This window comes from Callithrix jacchus, chromosome 10, assembly GCF_049354715.1.
Source record: "Callithrix jacchus isolate 240 chromosome 10, calJac240_pri, whole genome shotgun sequence".
Lineage (NCBI taxonomy): Eukaryota > Metazoa > Chordata > Mammalia > Primates > Cebidae > Callithrix > Callithrix jacchus.
In genome coordinates this window covers 102,196,914-102,217,017 of record NC_133511.1, presented here as the reverse complement: position 1 = coordinate 102,217,017, position 20,104 = coordinate 102,196,914, and the positions used below count along the sequence as shown (strand labels likewise).

The window sequence follows — 20,104 nt, the reverse complement described above, 5'->3', positions numbered from 1 at the left end:
TAAAGTTCACTTGGACACTCACTGTCCAAAGAGAATTGACATTAACATTTTGTTAGGCAAGTTAGCTAATGTGTTTTTGCCTGGCTATATTCATCCATAAAATGGGAGCAAATAAGTCTTCCTCAGAAGTGGCAGAGGAAATGCATGAGATAAATTAGGTGAAGCACTCAGCACAGGGCATAGCTAATAATGCTTTCCTATGCCAGCGTGACTACCGTCCCAATTTGCTGAGGCTCTCTTGGTTTTAGTAGTGAGAGTCCTACATCCTGGAAACGAGGGCGGTTGCCAAAACCCTACAGGAAGGGTAACAGTGAAGTATCACGTTCACCATAGTTCACGTACAGAGCATAGACAGGGCTGGGTAGTACATGAATACTTTTTTAACAACAGGGAGTCATCGCATGACTTGCCTTAGATTCATTGTCCTTGTCTGACATAGGCCTGCTTGGTCCAACTTGAACTGAATGGGGAAGCCTCAAAGCCAGTGCTCCAGCCTCAGAAAGGCATTATCCTGTATAGAATCATCATTCATCCAGAAGAGTGTTGTGTTTCTAGCAAACTGCACTTTAGTTCTGCCTGCCAATGTCTCCAAGTTGAAGGAAGGAGCAGGAGCATTAGACTCCTCTGAACCACTTGCCTCTCTGAAAAGTAGAAAAGAAATCAAGCACTTAGCACAGAGCCCCCTGTGAACTGCAGGCCCCCAACTGCTTGCCCAGCCAAATAATATCGATCTGGCTCCATTTCATTTTAGTCCTTTAACTGCTCACATCTCTGGATGGCATTGGCACAGCAAGACACAAGTGCCATCAACATGGTGTCAATTCTGCCTTCAAAAGCTCAGCTTTGCTCCAACTCTGTCAGGATTAGAAGCAGCAGAGGCTGTAAAGGTATTTTCTTAGCCACCCACTCAGCCTGCTGATCTTTGCTCAGCTAGGGCAAAGCTCATTCTTAACGAGTCAAATGACTCCCTTTCTGAGCCCTTCATTCAATAGATCCCTCATTTTGGACATCCTGACAAATGTTCAAATGAAATTTCCTTTGGCTACAACTTGTCCCAACCTTTCTTGTTATCAGCTCAGCCCTTCTATCATCTAAACAAGGACCTGCCAACTTCTTGTGAGTTAATGCCCTTCATCTCCCTTTCTCCTCATATTATTTTTCACTTGGCTTTTCTCAATTACTCTTCTCTGTGCTCTCCTGGAGATCCTTAATTATCTTGACTGTAGTGCATTTAAACCTTTGGACTAACAAGTGCTCTGAGCTGTTTTCTTCCTCCTGGGAAACCAACTGGAAAGTCATACAGACATGCTGCCCCAGCCACATTTCAGATTAGCACCAGAGAAGCTGTGAAAGAGCCTAAAATCTCTAAGGAATCCTAGAGATTTAATTGAGTGTCCCTGAATTTGAGGAACACACACACACACACAGACACATATACACATAAACATACACACACACACACAAACATACACATACACATACACACACACACACACACACACACACACCACTTCCACAGCCTAAAGGTCCAGGTGACATTACATTAACAACAAGAGTAAAAATGTCTCTGTCCTTGACACCATCTGATCATGTAAAACTTCAGCCTCTAACAAAGACCCCCAATCCCCATAAGCATTTATGGGAGTCTATTTATATGTACACATACAACTCTAGTCAGGAACCATGTGTCTTTTCTGAGCACACTACTATCCCACTGCCTCTGCTGTCTTCTCTCAGGCTACTACAGTTTCCTACCGATGCCATTACCCACTCTCTGGAGTGGCCAAAACTACAAAGTGGTCTGTGGCACCAAGGGGTGGGGTAACAAGCACAGCACTGCCAGACCCCTCCAATTGAGTGTAATATAAAGTGGAGAGAGTGGTAATGAAATAGATTGCAGGATGTCCTCTCTTCCCCTGCAGCTCAGCTACAATTCCGTGGAATTGAGCTGGCCATAAATAGAGGGATCGGTATCACATTACAGCAGAATCATACCTACTCTTGCCCCACCTCCCTCACCAAAACCGTGTAAACACTCCAAGCCCTTCGTGCACATACATTTCTCCCTTTAAGATGTGTTCCTACCCACCATGGCACCTCACACAAACAGACCTCCACAAACTGCCTTCATATTCCATTCACTCACCCCTACCTCAACCACCCAAGATCCCAGATCTCTAGGCATACCCAAATCCAAAAATGTGCAGAGCATATGTTCCACTGCATTTTCATACTTATATATTATTTTTAAGTGATTCATTTCAAAGCCGGAACACGGTTCTAGATGCTGGGGATTCAAAAATAAAAGACGTGCAGCATTCCTGCGTTTTCTTGGATTGAATATTTCATCATCTGAGATTTGTGTCTCCGATGTGCAATATGGGTCCTACGATAGTACAACAAGCCCAGGAGCTGGGGTGTTATGCTACCCTGATCAATGTGGCTGCTTTCATGAGTTTTCCCTGGAACAACAGCTCATGTCCTGTCATAAGATTCATGGTTCCATAAGAAGAAATTGATCCTAATAGTATGCAGAATGAATACAATAAGGAAAATGGCTGAAGCAAATGGATCTTGACACCACATTAATAGCTTTTTGTAGGAGAAAATGAATTCATGAGCAAATAATAGAAATTAATGAAGGCACCCTAGGCAAAGTCCTCTACCTCCTCCTAAATGATGGTTTTAGTAGGGTCTGTCATGTTCTCAAAGATGACCAAGGGTACTGCTAAGAACTCTGGAAGATAATATACAGTTTGAATAGGAGAAGCAAACTCAGAAGGCTCCACAGGCTATGAGCAGAGTCACTTCTCAAGGGAAGAGGTAAATTTCCACAGCTGCTACAGATCATTTGGCTGATATTTCAATACCAACAGCCTATGTCTTCAAAGAGTATTTATAGCTTCAATGGCATTAAGGTGACTGAACTCCCTGGGACTCCTGAAATTTTATTTGTTAGTAAAAAGTATTAATCATCTTGATTCCAGATTAGCCTAAGGGGATTTTTTTCCCTAGAAACTAATACCTCACCCTCAGTTATCTTCAGCTGCAGAGCCTTGGCCCCAGCAAGGCTAGATCAGCCTAAGTGAAACTAAACACCTTTCAAGGGAGCATCAAAGGTCACATGGGGATGGAAGAATGTGTTATAAGCAGGATTTTTGTCCTTTCCTTGTCTTGGATATGCACAAGGCATAATCTATGTCACCCCCTTGAGATGTTTTTATCTGAGACTTCCAGATATCTAATACTATAAAATTAAAATGAGAGAGGGGTCAAGATGGCAGACTAGAAGTAGCTGGTGTGCACTGCTCTCACAGGGAGGAAACAAAGTGGTGAGTAAACACTGACACTACAAGCCAGTTATCTAAAAAACCTCCTAGGGATCTGTCGAGGAAGTGAGGGGACATGGAGAACAGAGAACAGTGAAGCTTGGCAGCAGCACATCTGGAATCAACATGGAGCCAGAAGGAGCTCCATGGAGCTTCTCCCAACATGGAGAAAAGGTAAATGAGTGAGAGCCCCTGGGGGATTCACACTTCCCATGGGGACCTGTACAATCCTGGAAATGAGAGAATCACCGTGCCCCCCGGGCCTCTAAATTGATCCAAAGAGCCACCTGAAGTCTTTGTAAAGGCAACACTCAAGTCCATAGGGACCTCCCACAGGCTTTGGACTATGGACCAGCCCAGTTCCAGCTGCCAAAGCCATGAAAGAGGCCATAGTCATGGTGCCTGGAAGCAGAAAGATTGCACCATTTCTCTTGCCAGATAAGGCTCAGAGTCAGCTTTCAGCACAGCAGCTCAGCTTCTGCCTAAACTCTGCCACAACTCCATGTTCCCCCAGGAAACACCTGGACAGTGGAGCAAGAGACCTCACCCATCCTTGCTGCTCCTAGCTTGGTGGGACACACCAGCTGGGGTTTCCAGCACAATGCTCAGCCTCTGCCCAAATTCTGTGGGTGTACACAACCCTATGTTCCCCTGGGAAGCACTCTGAGGGTGGATCAGATGACTCCACCCACTCCTGCTGATCCTATCTGAGTGGGACATGCTGGCATGGTTGGTGTCCAAGCAGGTGGGGAGCCTTCACTCTTAGAATACTGTGAGGGCTGAGACGCCTCAGTTCCCTCAGGCCAGTAGGGGAATAGGGCATGCCTCCCACCACAGAGTAGGTCTGGAAAGGGGATTCCCTGTCTCCCAATCATATTTCTTGCCTGAGGGAGCCTCGTGGCTCAGAAACCTAACAAAGGAAATGCTGGCATGAAAACAGCAATTGGAGGGGGCTCCTCCAAGGCCCAGCAGCAGAACAGGTAAGGGAGTCATCTCTGTCCTCCATATCCGTAGAGCACTGCTGCAAAAATGCACCAAAATGTAAAACAGTCATGAGCTAATAGTCTATCTGCTGGTCACAACTCTTAACTTCCACTTACTGAATAACAGCCCAAATTATACCACCAAAATATTTTGCCAATATACAACACATGGGAAAACTAAAGGAAAAAAATGAGCCACAAAAAATACACACACACACACACAGACACACACACACACATATATATGTATAGAGTCTTGGCCCTCTGAAAGCATCCAGAAACAAAGCCAACTGACTATACTCAACTTATGTCCCAGTTAAAGGAACACTAACATGCGCACATGAGAAAGAATCAGTGCAAGAACTCGGGCAACTCAAAAACCCACTTTGTGCCCTTACCTCCAAATGAACACACTAGTCCACCAGAAATAGTTCTTAACCAGATTGAAATAACTGAAATGAAAGTCACAGAATTCAGAATATGGATGGCAAGGAAGTTCATCAAGATCAAGAAGAAAGTTGAAAACTAATCCAAAGAATACAGTTTAACAACCTGGGAGCTGAAAGATGAAATAATTATCTGAAGAAAAAAACAGAATAAACTTCTAGAACTGAAGAATTTACTTCAAAAATTTTATAATATGATCAGAAGCATAAACAGCAGAATCAACCAAGCTGAGAAAAGACTCTTAGAGATTAAAGACTGGTTCTTTGAAGCAACTCAATCAGACAAAAAAAATTTTTAATGAACAAATCCTCTGAGAAATATGAGATTATGCAAAGAGACCAAATCTATGACTCATGAATATTTCTGAAAGAGAAAGAGAGTAATTTGAAAAACATATTTGAGAATATAGTCCTTGAAATTTTCCCTAATCTCGCTAGAGAGAAGGGCATTCAAATTCAAGAAATACCAAAAACCACAGTAAAATACTGTACAAGCCAAGGAATACAGTTATCAGATTCACCATGGCGAATACAAAAGAAAATATCTTGAAGGAAGCTGGGGGAAAAGGTCAGGTCACCTACAAAGGAAACTTCATCAGGCAAGCAGCAGACCTCTCAACAGAAACCTTACAAACCAAGAGAGATCAGGGGCCTGTTTAAGCATTCTTAGAGAAAATAAATTCCAACCAAGAATCACATATCCCACTAAATTAAGTTTCTTGAGAAAAGGAGACATAAAATCCTTCTCAGACAAGCAAGCACCAAGGGAATTTGTTCAAAATTCCAGCCATACAAAAGGCCCTAAAAGGAATGGTAAACATGGACACAAAAGATTGAAACCTGCTGCCACAAAAACACACTCAAACACATCACCCACAGGCAATATAAAGCAATTTTACAAGCAAATCTGCAAAACAAACAGCCAGCAATATAACAACAGAATCATAATATTATATATTAATGCTAACCCTGAATGTAAATGATCTAAACACCCTTCTTAAAAAGCATAGAGTGGCAAGTTGTATAAAAAGACAAGACCCAACTGTCTGCTGTCTTCAAGAAACATATCTCACATGTTCACATGTAATGATACCCACAGGCTAGAAGTAAAAGAATGGACAGAGATCTAACATGCAAAAGAAAAACAAAAAATGCAAGAGTCACTATTCTAATATCAGATAAAACAGACTTTAAACCAACAACAATCTGGAAAAACAAAGAAGGGCATTATATAATGATAAAGGGTTTATTTCAACAAAAAGACTTTACTATCCTAATATATATGTACCTGACACTGGAACACCCAGATTCATAAAACAAGTTTTTGATCTACAGAATGATTCAGACAGCCACACAATAATCATAGGGGACTTCAGAACCCAACTAACAGTGCCAGACAGAACACTAAGTCAAAAACTAACAAAGATATTCTGAACTTAAACTTGACACTTGCCCAATTGGACCTAATAGACAACTACAGAATATTCCACCCAACAGCCACAGAAAATACATTCTTTCATCCACACATGGAACATATTCTAAGATCAACCATGCCAACATCATCCTGATACCAATTTAAAAAGACACAATTAAAAAAGAAAACTAGAGGCCAATATCCATGATGAACACTGATGTAAAAATCTTCAATAAAATACTGGCAAGCCAAATCCAACAGTACATCAAAAAGCTTATCCACCATGATCAAGTAGGCTTCATCCCAAGGACAGAAGCCTGGTTGAACATATGCAAATCTGTAAACATATCCACCACATAAACAGAACCAAAGACAAAAACCACATGGTTATCTCAATAGATGCAGAGGAGGCCTTCCACAAAATTCAAGAGCACTTTATGCTAAAAACTCTGAATAAACTAGGTATAGATGGAATGTATTTCAAAATAATAAAAGCTATTTGTGACAAATGCACAGCCAATCTCATACTGAATGGGCAAAAACTAAAAACATTCCCTTTAAAAACTGACATTAGACAAAAATGCCCTCTCTCACCACTTTTATTCAATATAGTATTGGAAGTTTTAGCCAGAACAATTAGGCAAGAAAAAGAAATAAAGGGTATTCAGTTAGGAAAAGAGGAAGTCAAATTGTCCCTATTTGCAGATGACATGATCATATATTCAGAAGACCCCATTGTCTCAGCCCAAAACCTCCTTAAACTGATGAGCAACTTCGACAAAGTTTCAGGATACAAAATCAATGTGCAGAAATCACAATAACAGACATAAAGAGAGCCAAATCATGAGTGAACTCCTATTTACACTAGCTGCCAAGAGAATAAAAAAACCTATGAATATAACTAACGAAGGATGTAAAAGATATCTTCAAGGAGAACTACAAACCACTGCTCAATGAAAGAAGAGAGGACACAAACAGATGGAAAAACATTCCATGCTCATTGTTAGGAAGAATCAATATTGTGAAAATATCCATACTGCCCAAAGTAATTTATAGATTCAACACTATCCCCATCAAGCTACCATTGACCTTCTTCACAGTACTGGAAAAAAAAAACTTTCAACTTCATATGTAACCAAAAAGGAGCCCACATAGCCAAGACAATCCTAAGCAAAAAGAAGAAAGCTGGAGGCATCACGCTACCTGACTTCAAACTATACTACAAGGCTACAGTAATCAAAACAGCATGGTAGTGGTACCAAAACAGAGATATAGACCAACGAAACAGAACAGAGGCCTTGGAAACAATACCACACATCTACAATCATCTGATTTTTGACAAACCTGACCAAATAAAGCAATGGGGAAAGGATTTCCTGTTTAATAAATGGGAAAACTGGCTAGCCATGAGCAGGAAGCTGAAACTGGACCCCTTCCTTACACCTTATACAAAAATTAACTCCAGATGGATTAAAGATTTAAAGATAAGAACTAACACCATAAAAACCCTAGAAGAAAACCTGGGCAACACCATTCAGGACATAGGCACAGGCAAGAACTTCATGACTAAAACACCAAAAGCAATAGCAGCAAAAGCCAAAATAGACAAACGGGATCTAATTAAACTCCAGAGCTTCTGTACAGCAAAAGAAAAAATCATCAGAGTGAACCAGTAACCAAGAGAATGGGAAAAAAAATTTTGCAATCTACCCATCTGACAAATGGCTAATATCCAGAATCTACAAAGAACTAAAGCAGATTTATAAGAAAAACAAACCTATTCAAAAGTGGACAAAGGATATGAACAGACACTTTTCAAAAGAAGACATATCTGTGGCCAACAAACATATGAAAAAATGTTCATCATCACTGGTCATTAGAGAAATGCAAATCAAAACCACATTGAGATATCATCTCACACCAATTAGAATGACAATCATTTAAAAATCTGGAGACAGCAGACGCTGGAGAGGATATGGAGAAAAAACAGTTTCACACTGTTGGGAGTGTATATTAGTTCAACTATTGTGGAAGACAGTGTAGCAATTCCTCAAGGATCTAGAAACAGAAATACCATTTGACCCAGCAATCCCATTACTGGGTATATACCCAAAGGACTATAAATCATTCTATTATAAAGACACGTGCACTCATATGTTTGTTGTGGCACTGTTTACAATGGCAGTGGCCTGGAACCAACCCAAATGCCCATCATAGACTGAACAAAGACAATGTGGCACATATACACCCTGGAATACTATGCAGCCATAAAAAACAATGTGTTTATGTCTTTTGTAGAGACATGGATGAATCCAGAACCCATCATTTTCAGCAAACTGACACAAGAACAGAAAACCAAACATTGCATGTTTTCACTCATAGGTGGGTGATAAACAATGAGAACACTTGGGCACAGGGAACAGAACAACACTCACTTGGCTAGGTTGGGGGGTGGAAGGGAGGGGAAGGGCAGTAGGTGGGCGAGGAGGATGGGGAGGGATAACACCAGGAGAAATGCCTGACGTGGTGACGGGAGCAGGAGGGAGTGGGATGGAGATAGCAAACCATCATGGCATGTATATATCTATGCAACAATTCTGCAGGATGCGGGATGTCCACATGCACCCCGGAGCCCAAAGTACAATATAAAAAAAGAAAAGAAAAGAAAAGAAAGTCTCAATAAATTCTGAAAAATGTAAATCATACCAAGTAGACTCTTGGACCCCAGTGCAAAAAAAAAAATCAATACCAAGATTATCTCTCAAAACTATATAAGAACATGGAAAATAATTTGCTTTTGAATAACTATTGGGTGAACGATATTATCATGGCAAAAATTAAAAATGTCTTTGAAATTAATGAAAATAGAGACACAACTTATCAAACTCTTTGGAATGCAGCTAAAACAGTGTTAAAAGGAAAGTTTATAGTGCTAAATGCCTTCATGGAGTGGTTAGAAAGATCACAAATTAGCGAAGTAGCATTGCACCTATAAGATCTAGGGGAAAAAAAAGAGTGATCCAACCCCAAAGATAGTAGAAGAAAAGAAATAACTAAAATCAGAGAAGAACTGAACGAAATTGAAACCAAAAGGTCCATACAAAAGATTAATGAAAGCAATAGTTATTTCTTCAAAGGAATAAACAAGAATGATAGACCACTAGCTAGACTAACAAAGAAAAGAAAAGGGATCTGAATAAGCTTAGTCGGAAACAACGAAGATGATATTACAAATGATCCCACAGAAATACAAAAGATCCTCAGAGACTACCATGAGCACCTCTATACACACAGTTTAGAAAATTTAGAAGAAATGGATAAATTTCTAAAACACACAACCTCCCCAAGATTTAACCAGGAAGAAAGTAAAAACTTAAACAGACTAATTAACATGTTACAAATTAGAATCAGTAATTTAAAATACCTACCAACCAAAAAGAGCCTGGGAACAGATGGATTCTGACATGTTCTGACTCTGTGTCCCCACCCAAATCTCATCTTGAATTGTAATCCAAATTATAATCCCCACCTGTTGGAGGAGGGACCTCATGGGAGGTGTTTAGATCATGGGGTCAGTCCCCCCATGCTATTCTTATGATAGTGAGTGAATCTTCACAAGATATGATGGTTTAATAAGGGTCTTTCTCCTCCTTCACTCATATTTTATCTTGAATTGTAATTTGAATAATAATTCCCACATGTTGGGGGAGGGACTTCATGGGAGGTGATTAGATCACAGGGTTGGTACCTCCATGCTGTTTTTGTCCGTATCCAAATCTCATCTTGAATTGTAATCCAAATTGTAATCCCCACATGTTGGAAGAGGGACATCATGGGAGGTGATTAGATTATGGTGATGGTCCCCCTTTGCTCTTCTCATGATAGAGGGTGAGTTCTCACAAGACCTGATGGTTTTATAAGGGGCTTTACCCGCTTCATCCATTCTTCTCTCTTCTGTTGCCATGTGAAGAAGGATGCATTGCTTCCCATTCTGTCATGATTGTAACTTTACTGAGGCCTCCCCAGTCATGTGGAACTGTGAGTCAATTAAACCCTTTTTCTTAATAAATTACCCAATCTCAGGTATTTCTTTATAGCAGCATGAGAACAGACCAATACAGATTCACAGCCAAATTCCAGCAGTCATACAAAGAATTGATGTGAATCCTACTGAAACTATTTCAAAACATTTGAGAAAGGTGGCTTCTCTCTAACTCATTCTATGAAGCCAGCATCATCCTGATATCCAAATCTGTCAGAGATACAACAAAATAAGAAAAATTTAGGCCAATATCCATGATGAAGGTAGACACAAAAATCCTCAGCAAACTACTAGCAAACCAAATCCAGTAGCATATCAAAAAGTTAATTCACCATGATCAAACAGGCTTTATTCCTGGGATGCAAGGTTAATTCAACACATGTAAATCAATAAATGTGATTCATCACACAAGCAGAATCAAAAACCAGAACCATATGGTTATCTCAATAGATGCAAAAAAATCTTTCAATAAAATCCAGCATTTCTTCATGATAAAAATCCTCCACAGACTAGGCAGCAAAGGAACATACTTCAAAATAATAAGAAACATCTATGACAAACCCACAATCAACATTATGCTAAACAGGCAAAAACTGGTACGATTTCCCTGGAGAACTGGAAAAAGACCAGGATGCCTGCTCTCACCACTCCTATTCAACATAGTACAGGAGATCCTAGCCAGAGCATTCAGGCAGAGAAGGAAATAACAGCCATCCAAATAGGAAAATAAAATGTCAAACTATCTCTCTTTGCTGATGATATAATTCTATACATAGAAAACCTAAAGATTCTGCCAAAAGGCTCCTGGAACTGATAAATTCAGTAAAGTTTCAGGATACAAAATTAATGTACAAAAATTAGTAGCATTTCTATACATCAATGACATTTTAGCTGAGAACCAAGTTAAAAACACAATCCCATTTACAATAGCCACAAAGAAAATGATGTATTTAGGAATTTATGTAACTGGGGATGTGAAAGATCTCTACAAGGAGAACTATAAAACGCTGTTGAAAGAAATCAGAGATGACACAAATATATGGAAAAATATCCTATGCTCACTGATTGGAAAAATCAATATTGTTAAAATGGTCACACTGCCCAAAACAATTTACAGATTCAATGTTATTCCTATCAAAATTCCTATGTCATTTTCACAGAATTAGAAAAATCTACTCTGAAATTCATATGGAACCAAAAAAGAGTCCAAATACTCAAAGCAATCCTAAACAAAAAGAACAAGCCGAAAGCATCATGTTACCAGATTTTGAACTATACTATAGGGCTAAGAAACCAAGCCAGCATGGTACAGACACATAAAAAACTGAAACAGAATAGAGAACACAGAAGTAAAGTCACACACGATCAGATCTTTAACAAAACTGACCAAAATAAGCAATGGAAAAAGGGCTCCCCATTCAATAAATGATACTAGGATGATTGGCTAGCGACATGCAGAAGAATCAAACTGGAACTCCTACCTCTTAACATGTACAAAAATTAACTCAAGATGAATTAAAGACTTAAATATAAAACTTTAAACTATAAAAATCCTAGAAGATAACCTAGGAATTTCCCTTCTCAACCTAGGCTTTGGCAAAGAATTTAAGGCTATGTCTTTACGAACAAAAACAGAAAAAAAAAGACCTAATTAAACTAAAGAACCTCTGCACAGCAAAAGAAATTATCCACAAAGTAAACAGTCTACAAAAGAGGAAAAAATATTCACAAATTATACATCTGACAAAATTCTAATATGCAGAATCTACAAAGAACTTAAATCAATGAGCACAAAACAAACTAATTAAAAGTAGGCAAAGGACATGAACAGACACTTCTCAAAAGAAGATGTACAAGTGGCCAAATAACAAGAAAAAATGATCAACATCATTAATTATCAGAAAAATGCAAACCAAACCACAATGAGATACCATCTCACAGTATTCAGAATGGCAATGATTAAAAAGTCAAAAAAAAAAACAACTACAAAACAGATGCTGGCGAGGTTGCAGAGAGAAAGGAACACTTACACAGGAATGCAAACTGGGTCAGCCACTGTGGAAAGCAGTTTGGAGATTTCTCGAAGAACAGAAAACAGAACTACTATTCAACCTAGCAATTCTACTACTGGGTATATACCCAGAGGAAAATAATTTATAATATCAAAAAGAAATATGCACCTGTATTTTCATTGCAGTGCTAGTCATAATAGCAAAGACATAGAATCAACATATGTAGGTACCCTTCAACAGTGGGTTGCATTAAAAAAATATGTTACATATACATAGTGGAATACTGTGTAATTATTTTTTAAAATACTGAAATTATATACTTTGCAGCAACATGGATGGAGCTGGAGGTCATTATCCTAAGTGAATTAATGCAAAAACAGAAAGACAAATGCCACATATTCTCACATATAAGTGGGAGCTAAACATTGAATACACATAGACATGAAGATGTGGGGACACAGGGGACCAACAGACAGGGGAGGGAGGGAGGTAGGCATGAGCTAAAATACCATGTATTGGGTACTGTGCTCCCCACCTGTGTAATGAGATCAGTTGTACCATAAATCTCAACATCATGCAATATGTAACATGCAACAAACTGGCACATGTACCCTTTAATCTATAGTAAAACTTGAAATTACGAAGAATTATAATTAAATTAAGATACCAAATTCTCAGAATTTCTATTCCCTACCACACTTTACTTACTTCCACAGCAATACTATCATTTAATTTACATAAAGATGCAGTGTCCATGTCCTCCACTAGAATGTAGGCTCAATGGGGCAGGGGTTTGAATTTGTTTTGCTCACCAATGTATTCCTAGCTCTTAAGTGCCTGGAACATAGTGGAACATGGTAGGTGTCAGTGAACATTTGTTGAATGTGTGAACAATTCGAATGAATGAAAGATGAGAAAAATAGAATCTCAAGATTGAAAGGAAACTGCAGGTCACCTAATGACCCAACCTTTTTTCTTTCACTTACTGGCTCTGCTAATGGTAATAGACGAGGTGGGTGACAGAGGAAATAATTCAGGAATCCAACTGGGAAATTACCTGATAAAATTTGGATCTTCATGCCCAGAGGGAAGGGGAGAGGGAAACTGATGGGGCCTGGGAATGTAAACACTCAGCCTCAATGTCTTTGTTTTCCTGAGAGTCCAACCAGAGAAGAATGAGGAAGATTCACAATGCAGTATGTACTCTGCAGTTCTCAGTCAGTCTCAGGTATTTACTGGCCACTTACCATGTTCCCATAGATATTAGCGACCAGTTTCTATATGACAAGCACCCTATCAAGAACATAGGATGGTAAACAAGACAGACCCAGACCCTGTACTCTTGGAGCTTAAAGTCTATTAGGGAAAACAGGCATCCAGCAGTTCTTTACAATTGTGGAAGTGCCATTACATGGAGTGCCCTAGGGGCATTAAAAGACCACCTAAGCTTCCTGTAGAATCAGAGAAAGCCACCCAAGAAAGCACTGAAGCTTTTCTGTAACCTTTCAATACATAAAATGCAGAAGTAAGTCTGAAGGTAAGACCCAAAGGAACAGGGTCCTAGTCCTGGAAGTGGATTTTGGACCCGCAGCTTACTCTGTGACCCCTAGGCAAATAGCTCTGCTTCTTAGAGTTTCAATGTTTTAATCTTGTTTGTGTTTTCAGATTCTGGTATTTTATCATTTCTGGAAGACATAAGAATCCAGTTAGTCAAAGTCCAGAATAGAAATCAGATGAGGTAATTTATTCTTACCATTGGAAACATATGCGCTGTGGATGAATTAACTTTGGTAGTTGATGAGAGAAGAAAACTAGAACAATATGAAGAGGCTTGGGAGTAGGGAGGAGGAATAAGGTATGGGATGGAACTGAGGCTTTTGACTGGGACAGCTTTTGAATGGAAAGACAACTAGAATAAACCATTTTACTTATTTAACTATAAATAATATCTGTTGGTATTTAAAACCTTGAAACCTATGCTATCTCATTTTATCCATACCAAAAGTATGTGAATTATGATTGCATCTGTCTTGCAATTAAAAAACTGAGTTTGAAAGCATCAAAGCAGAATATGGCAATGCAGAATGTAAACTCAGGCTCCCAGCTTTAGAATCACACTAGAAAATTCAGCAAAGAAGATGCTGATGGCTGCTGTCTAGAGATGGCTCCGGCAGGTTCTGATTCTGATCTCAGATGCAGTGGAGGGCATCAGAGGAGGAAAAATCACTGCTGGATCCTTAAACAAAAGAAACTAATACAAAGCTGCCAAATATGGGCAGCTGGGAGCTATGGACAAGAGTAGAAACTTTAGAGAGGACCACTGCCTACTCAGCAAGAGACATCCTTTTAAGGAAAGAAAGGTCCATCTTGCTCCACTCAGCATGATGGAGCTGGGACTGGGGGAAGCCATTATTGCATTTGTTCACTTATTCAGCAAACAGTCCTCGAAAGTCTGCTATGTTCCAGCCCTAGCCTATCATTGAAGAAGAGGGAAAATTTGTACACTGTTTTTGGGAATCAAAGTTGGCATAGCCATTATGGAAAACAGTATGGAAGTTCCTCAAAAAATAAAATTCAATACTGCTAGATATATATGTAAAGAATATGGTATCAGTATCTAAAAAAGATATCTCTACTTCCATGGTCATTGCAGCATTATTCACAATAGCAGAGATATGGAAACAACCTAAATGTCTGTCAATGGGTGAATGGGAAAAAAAAGCTCATAATCACTGGTCATTAGAGAAATGCAAATTAAAACCACAGTGAGATACCATTTCATGCCAGTTAGAATGGCAATCATTCGAAAGTCAAAAAAAAAACAACAGATGCTGGAGATGATGTGGAGAAATAGGAATTCTTTTAGGCTGTTGGTGGGAGTGCAAATTAGTTCAACCATTGTGGAAGACAGTGTGGCGATTCCTCAAGGATTTAGAAGCAGCAATACCATTTGACCCAGCAATCCCATTACTAGGTATATACTCAAAGGATTATAAATCATTCTATTATAAAGATACATGGACACATATGTTTATTGAGGCACTGTTCACAATAGCAAAGACTTGGAACCAATCCAAATGTCCATCAATGTCAGACTTATGGATAAAGATAATGTGGCACATATATACCCTGGAATACTATGCAGCCATAAAAAAGAATGAGTTCCTGTCCTTTGCAAGAACATGAATGAAGCTGGAAACCAACATTCTCAGAAAACTAATATAAGAACAGAAAGCCAAACACTACATGTTCTCACTCATAAGTGGGAGTTGAACAGTGAGAACATATGGGCACAGGGAGGCAAACATCACATGCCAGGGCCTGTCAGGGGGTGGGAGTCTAGGGGAGGGATAGCATTAGGAGAAATACCTAATGTAGGTGATGGGTTGATGGGTGCAGCAAAGCACTATGGCACACGTATACCTATGTAACAAACCTGCACGTTCTGCACATAAATCCCAGAGCTTAAAGTATCATTAAGAAAAGAAAATGTGATACACATATAGATACTGGCATACAGACATATATATATAGACATAGGTATATCTACAGATTGATATATCTATATAGAGAGATATATAGCTATATTAGATATTTATATAGAGATCTATATCAATATATGATACATAGGTATACTGATATATAAATGTATAGATAGATATATCAATATATAGATATAGTAATATATCAATATATGATTTGATAAATATGTGTAGATTGATAAACGTATATGTAGGCATAGGTACATCTATATATTGATATTATATAATATCAATATTATATATACATGTACCTATGTCTACATATATTTATATATCTGTATATATTTATATATCAATATATAGATATATCTATATCTACACATATATGTCTATAGCTATGTCAGTATCTATATGTATATCAATATACATGTATATTTGTATATGATATATATTATATATGTATATACATAAGATATATTTCAATATATATAACCATATTTAATGTAGATATAGATCTATATATTATATATAACATATTTATGTATTTCTATAAATATCCTGATATATGCTAATATATAAATATATTGATATATTTCTACATAGTGATATACTGACATAGTCTATACAGTGACATATAGATACAGATTGGTACAGACATAAATAGGTATGCATATTGATATACATGCATATATATGTAAAATGATATATTATTCATACTCAAAAAAATTTTGCCATTTATGAAAACATAATTAATGTGGAGGATGTTATGCTAATTGAACACAGTGGCTCAAGGCTGTAATCCCAGCACTTTGGGAGGCTGAGGCGGGTGGATCAGAAGGTCAAAAGATCAAGACCACCCTGATCAACATGGCGAAATCCTGACTCTACTAAAAATACAAAAAATTAGCTGGGCATGGTGGCGCGTGCCTGTAATCCCAGCTACTCAGGAGGCTGAGGCAGGAGAATTGCTTGAACCCAGGAGGCAGAGGTTGCGGTGAGCCGAGATCGCGCCATTGCACTCCAGCCTGGGTAACCAGAGCAAAACTCCATCTCAAAAAAAAAAAAAGAAAGAAAGAAGCTAGGCACAGAAACACAAATACTGTGTGATCTCACTTCTATGTGGAATCCAAAGTGGTCAAATTCACAGAAGCAAGGAGTAGAATATGACTATCAGAGACTGAAGGGAGGGGAAATGGGAATATGTAGGTTAAGCGTACAAATTTCCAGTTTTACAAAATGAACATGTTCTGAAGATATCATGTATGTCATTGTAACTACAGTTAACAATACTAAATTGTATACTTGAAATTTGGTAAGCAGGTAAACCTTAAGTGCTCCCACCAGAAAAAAGAAAAACAGAAAAATAAAATAACTACATGGGGTTCTGGATATAAATTAGCTTCATTGTGGTGATTCTTTCACAGGTATGCATATATAAAAGCATCAAGTAGTATACCTTAAATATATATAATTTTTATTTATCAATTATACTTCAATAAAGCTTGAAGGTAAGGTCTCTAGAAATGGTTGAAATTAAAGTAAATATAAAAAGGACTTTTAAAAAGAAAACTTCAGGCCAATATCCATGATGAACATAGATGCAAAAATCTTCAATAAAATACTGGCAAACCAATTGCAAGAGCACATCAAAAAGCTTATCCACCATGATTAAGCAGGATTCATCCTGGAGATGTAAGGCTGGTTCAACATACACAAGTCTATAAATGTAATTCACCACATAAACAGAACCAAAGACAAATACCACATGATTATGTCAATTGATGCAGAGAAGGTCTTTGACAAAATTCAACAGCCCTGTATGCTAAAAACTCTCAATAAACTAGGTATTGATGGAAAATATCTCAAAATAATAAAAGTTATTTATGACAAACCAACAGCCAATATCATACTGAATGGGCAAAAACTGGAAGCATTCCCTTTGAAATCTAGCATTAGACAAGGATGCCCTCTCTCACCACTCCTATTCAATATAGTACTGGAAGTTCTAGCCAGAGCAATCAGGCAAGAAAAAGAAATAAAGGGTATTCAAATAGGAAAGCAGGAAATCAAACTGTCTCTATTTGCAGACGACATGATTGTATATCTAGAAGACTCCATAGTCTCAGCCCAAAATCTCCTCAAACTGATAAGCAACTTCAGCAAAGTCTCAGGATACAAAATCAATGTGCAAAAATCACAAGCATTCCTATACACCAATAACAGACATAAAGAGAGCCAAATCAAGAAAAAACTGCCATTCACAATTGCTACAAAGAGAATAAAATACCTAGGAATACAACTAACAAGGAACATAAAGGACCTCTACAAGAAGAACTACAAATCACGGCTCAACGAAATAAGAGAGGACACAAGCAGATGGAGAAACATTCCACATTCATGGTTAGGAAGAATCAATATCATGAAAATGGCCATACTGCCCAAAGCAATTTACAGATTCAACACTATCCCCATTAAGCTACCAATGACCTTCTTCACAGAACTGGAAACAAACACCTTAAACTTCATATGGAACCAAAGGAGAGCCCACACAGCCAAGTCAATTCTAAGCAAAAAGAACAAAGCGGGAGGCATCACACTACCGGACTTCAAACTATACTACAAGGCTACAGTAATCAAAACAGCATGGTACTGGTACCAAAACAGAGATATAGACCAATGAAACAGAACAGAGGCCTTGGAGGCAACACAGCACATCTACAATCATCCAATCTTTGACAAACCTGACAAAAACAAGCAATGGGGAAATGATTCTCTGTTTAATAAACTGTGTTGGGAAAACTGGCTAGCCATGTGCAGAAAGCAGAAACTGGACCTTTTCCTGACACCTTACATTAAAATTAACTCCCAATGGATTAAAGACTTAAACATAAACCCTAACACCATAAAAACCCTAGAAGAAAATCTAGGCAAAGCCACTCAGGACATAGGCATAGGCAAGGATTTCATGACCAAAACACCAAAAACATTGGCAACAAAAGCCCAGAAAAGACAAATGGGACCTAATCAAACTCCACAGCTTCTGCACAGCAAAAGAAACAATCATTAGAGTGAAGCAGCAACCAACAGAATGGGAAAAACATTTTGCAGTCTACCCGTCTGACAAAGGGCTGATATCCAGAATCTACAAAGAACTAAAACAGATTTACAAGAAAAAACAAACAAGTGGGCGAAGGATATGAACAGATACTTTACAAAAGAAGACATACATGAAGCCAACAAACATGAAAAAATGCTCATCATCACTGGTCATTAGAGAAATGCAAATCAAAACTATATTGGGATACCATCTCACACCAGTTAGAATGGCGACCATTAAAAAATCTGGAGACAACAGATGCTGGAGAGGATGTGGAGAAATAGGAACACTTTTACACTGTTGATAGGAGTGTAAATTAGTTCAACCATTGTGGAAAACAGTGTGATGATTCCTCAAGGACCTAGAAATAGAAATTCCATTTGACCCAGCAATCCCAATACTGGGTATATATCCAAAGGATTATAAATCATTTTATTATAAGGACACATGCACATGAATGTTCACTGCAGCACTGTTTACAATAGCAAAGACCTGGAACCAACCCAAATGCCCATCAATGATAGACTGGACAGGGAAAATGTGTTACATATACACCATGGAATATTATGCAGCTATCAAAAAGGATGAGTTTGTGTCCCTACATGGATGAACCTGGAAACCGTCATTCTCAGCAAACTGACACAAGAACAGAAAATCAAACACCGCATGTTCTCACTCATAGGTGGGTGTTGAACAATGAGAACACATGGACACAGGGAGGGGAGCATCACACACTGGGGTCTGTCAGGGGGAAATAGGGGAGGGACAGCAGGGGGTAGGGAGCTGGGGAGAGATAGCATGAGGAGAAATGCCAGATATAGGTGATGGGGAGGAATGCAGCAAATCACACTGCCATGTGTGTACCTATGCAACAATCTTGCATGTTCTTCACATGTTCTCCAAAACCTAAAATGCAATTTAAAAAATAGGAAAAAAAAGAATGTAAAATCTCCTTTCTTTAAAGAAACATACAAGGTGGTTTCATATAATGAATAAGGGTACAATTTACCTCCATGAGTCCAGGCTCCACTGTGTACCAATTTTGTGACTTTAAGCAAGTTTTTAAAAGTCTCTGTACCCTATTTTCTCATCAGCAAAATGGGAATGATGATAATATCTATCTCATAAGTGGCTAGGGATTAATAAAGATAACATATTTTTTAAAGCACATTGCACAGTCCCTAGCACATCAGAAGGGCCCAATAAATATGAACTGTCATTGTGATGTAAGATGTGTCTTGAAGAAATGATAGAAATTTGTCAAGAAAACAAGGAAGGCAAGAGCAAGGCCAAAAAAAG

The 20,104-nt window shown here is 38.4% G+C and overlaps 1 protein-coding gene across 1 annotated transcript in view; it reads right to left on the bottom strand.

Moving 5' to 3' along the window:
* The window catches only part of IFTAP (intraflagellar transport associated protein), a 253,244-nt gene that overhangs the window by 1,016 nt on the left and 232,124 nt on the right, over positions 1-20,104 (bottom strand). Inside the window, exon 11 of the transcript XR_004730616.3 lies at positions 411-641. The gene's annotated coding sequence lies outside the window, so the exon portion shown is untranslated. The remainder of the gene's footprint in view (positions 1-410; positions 642-20,104) is intronic.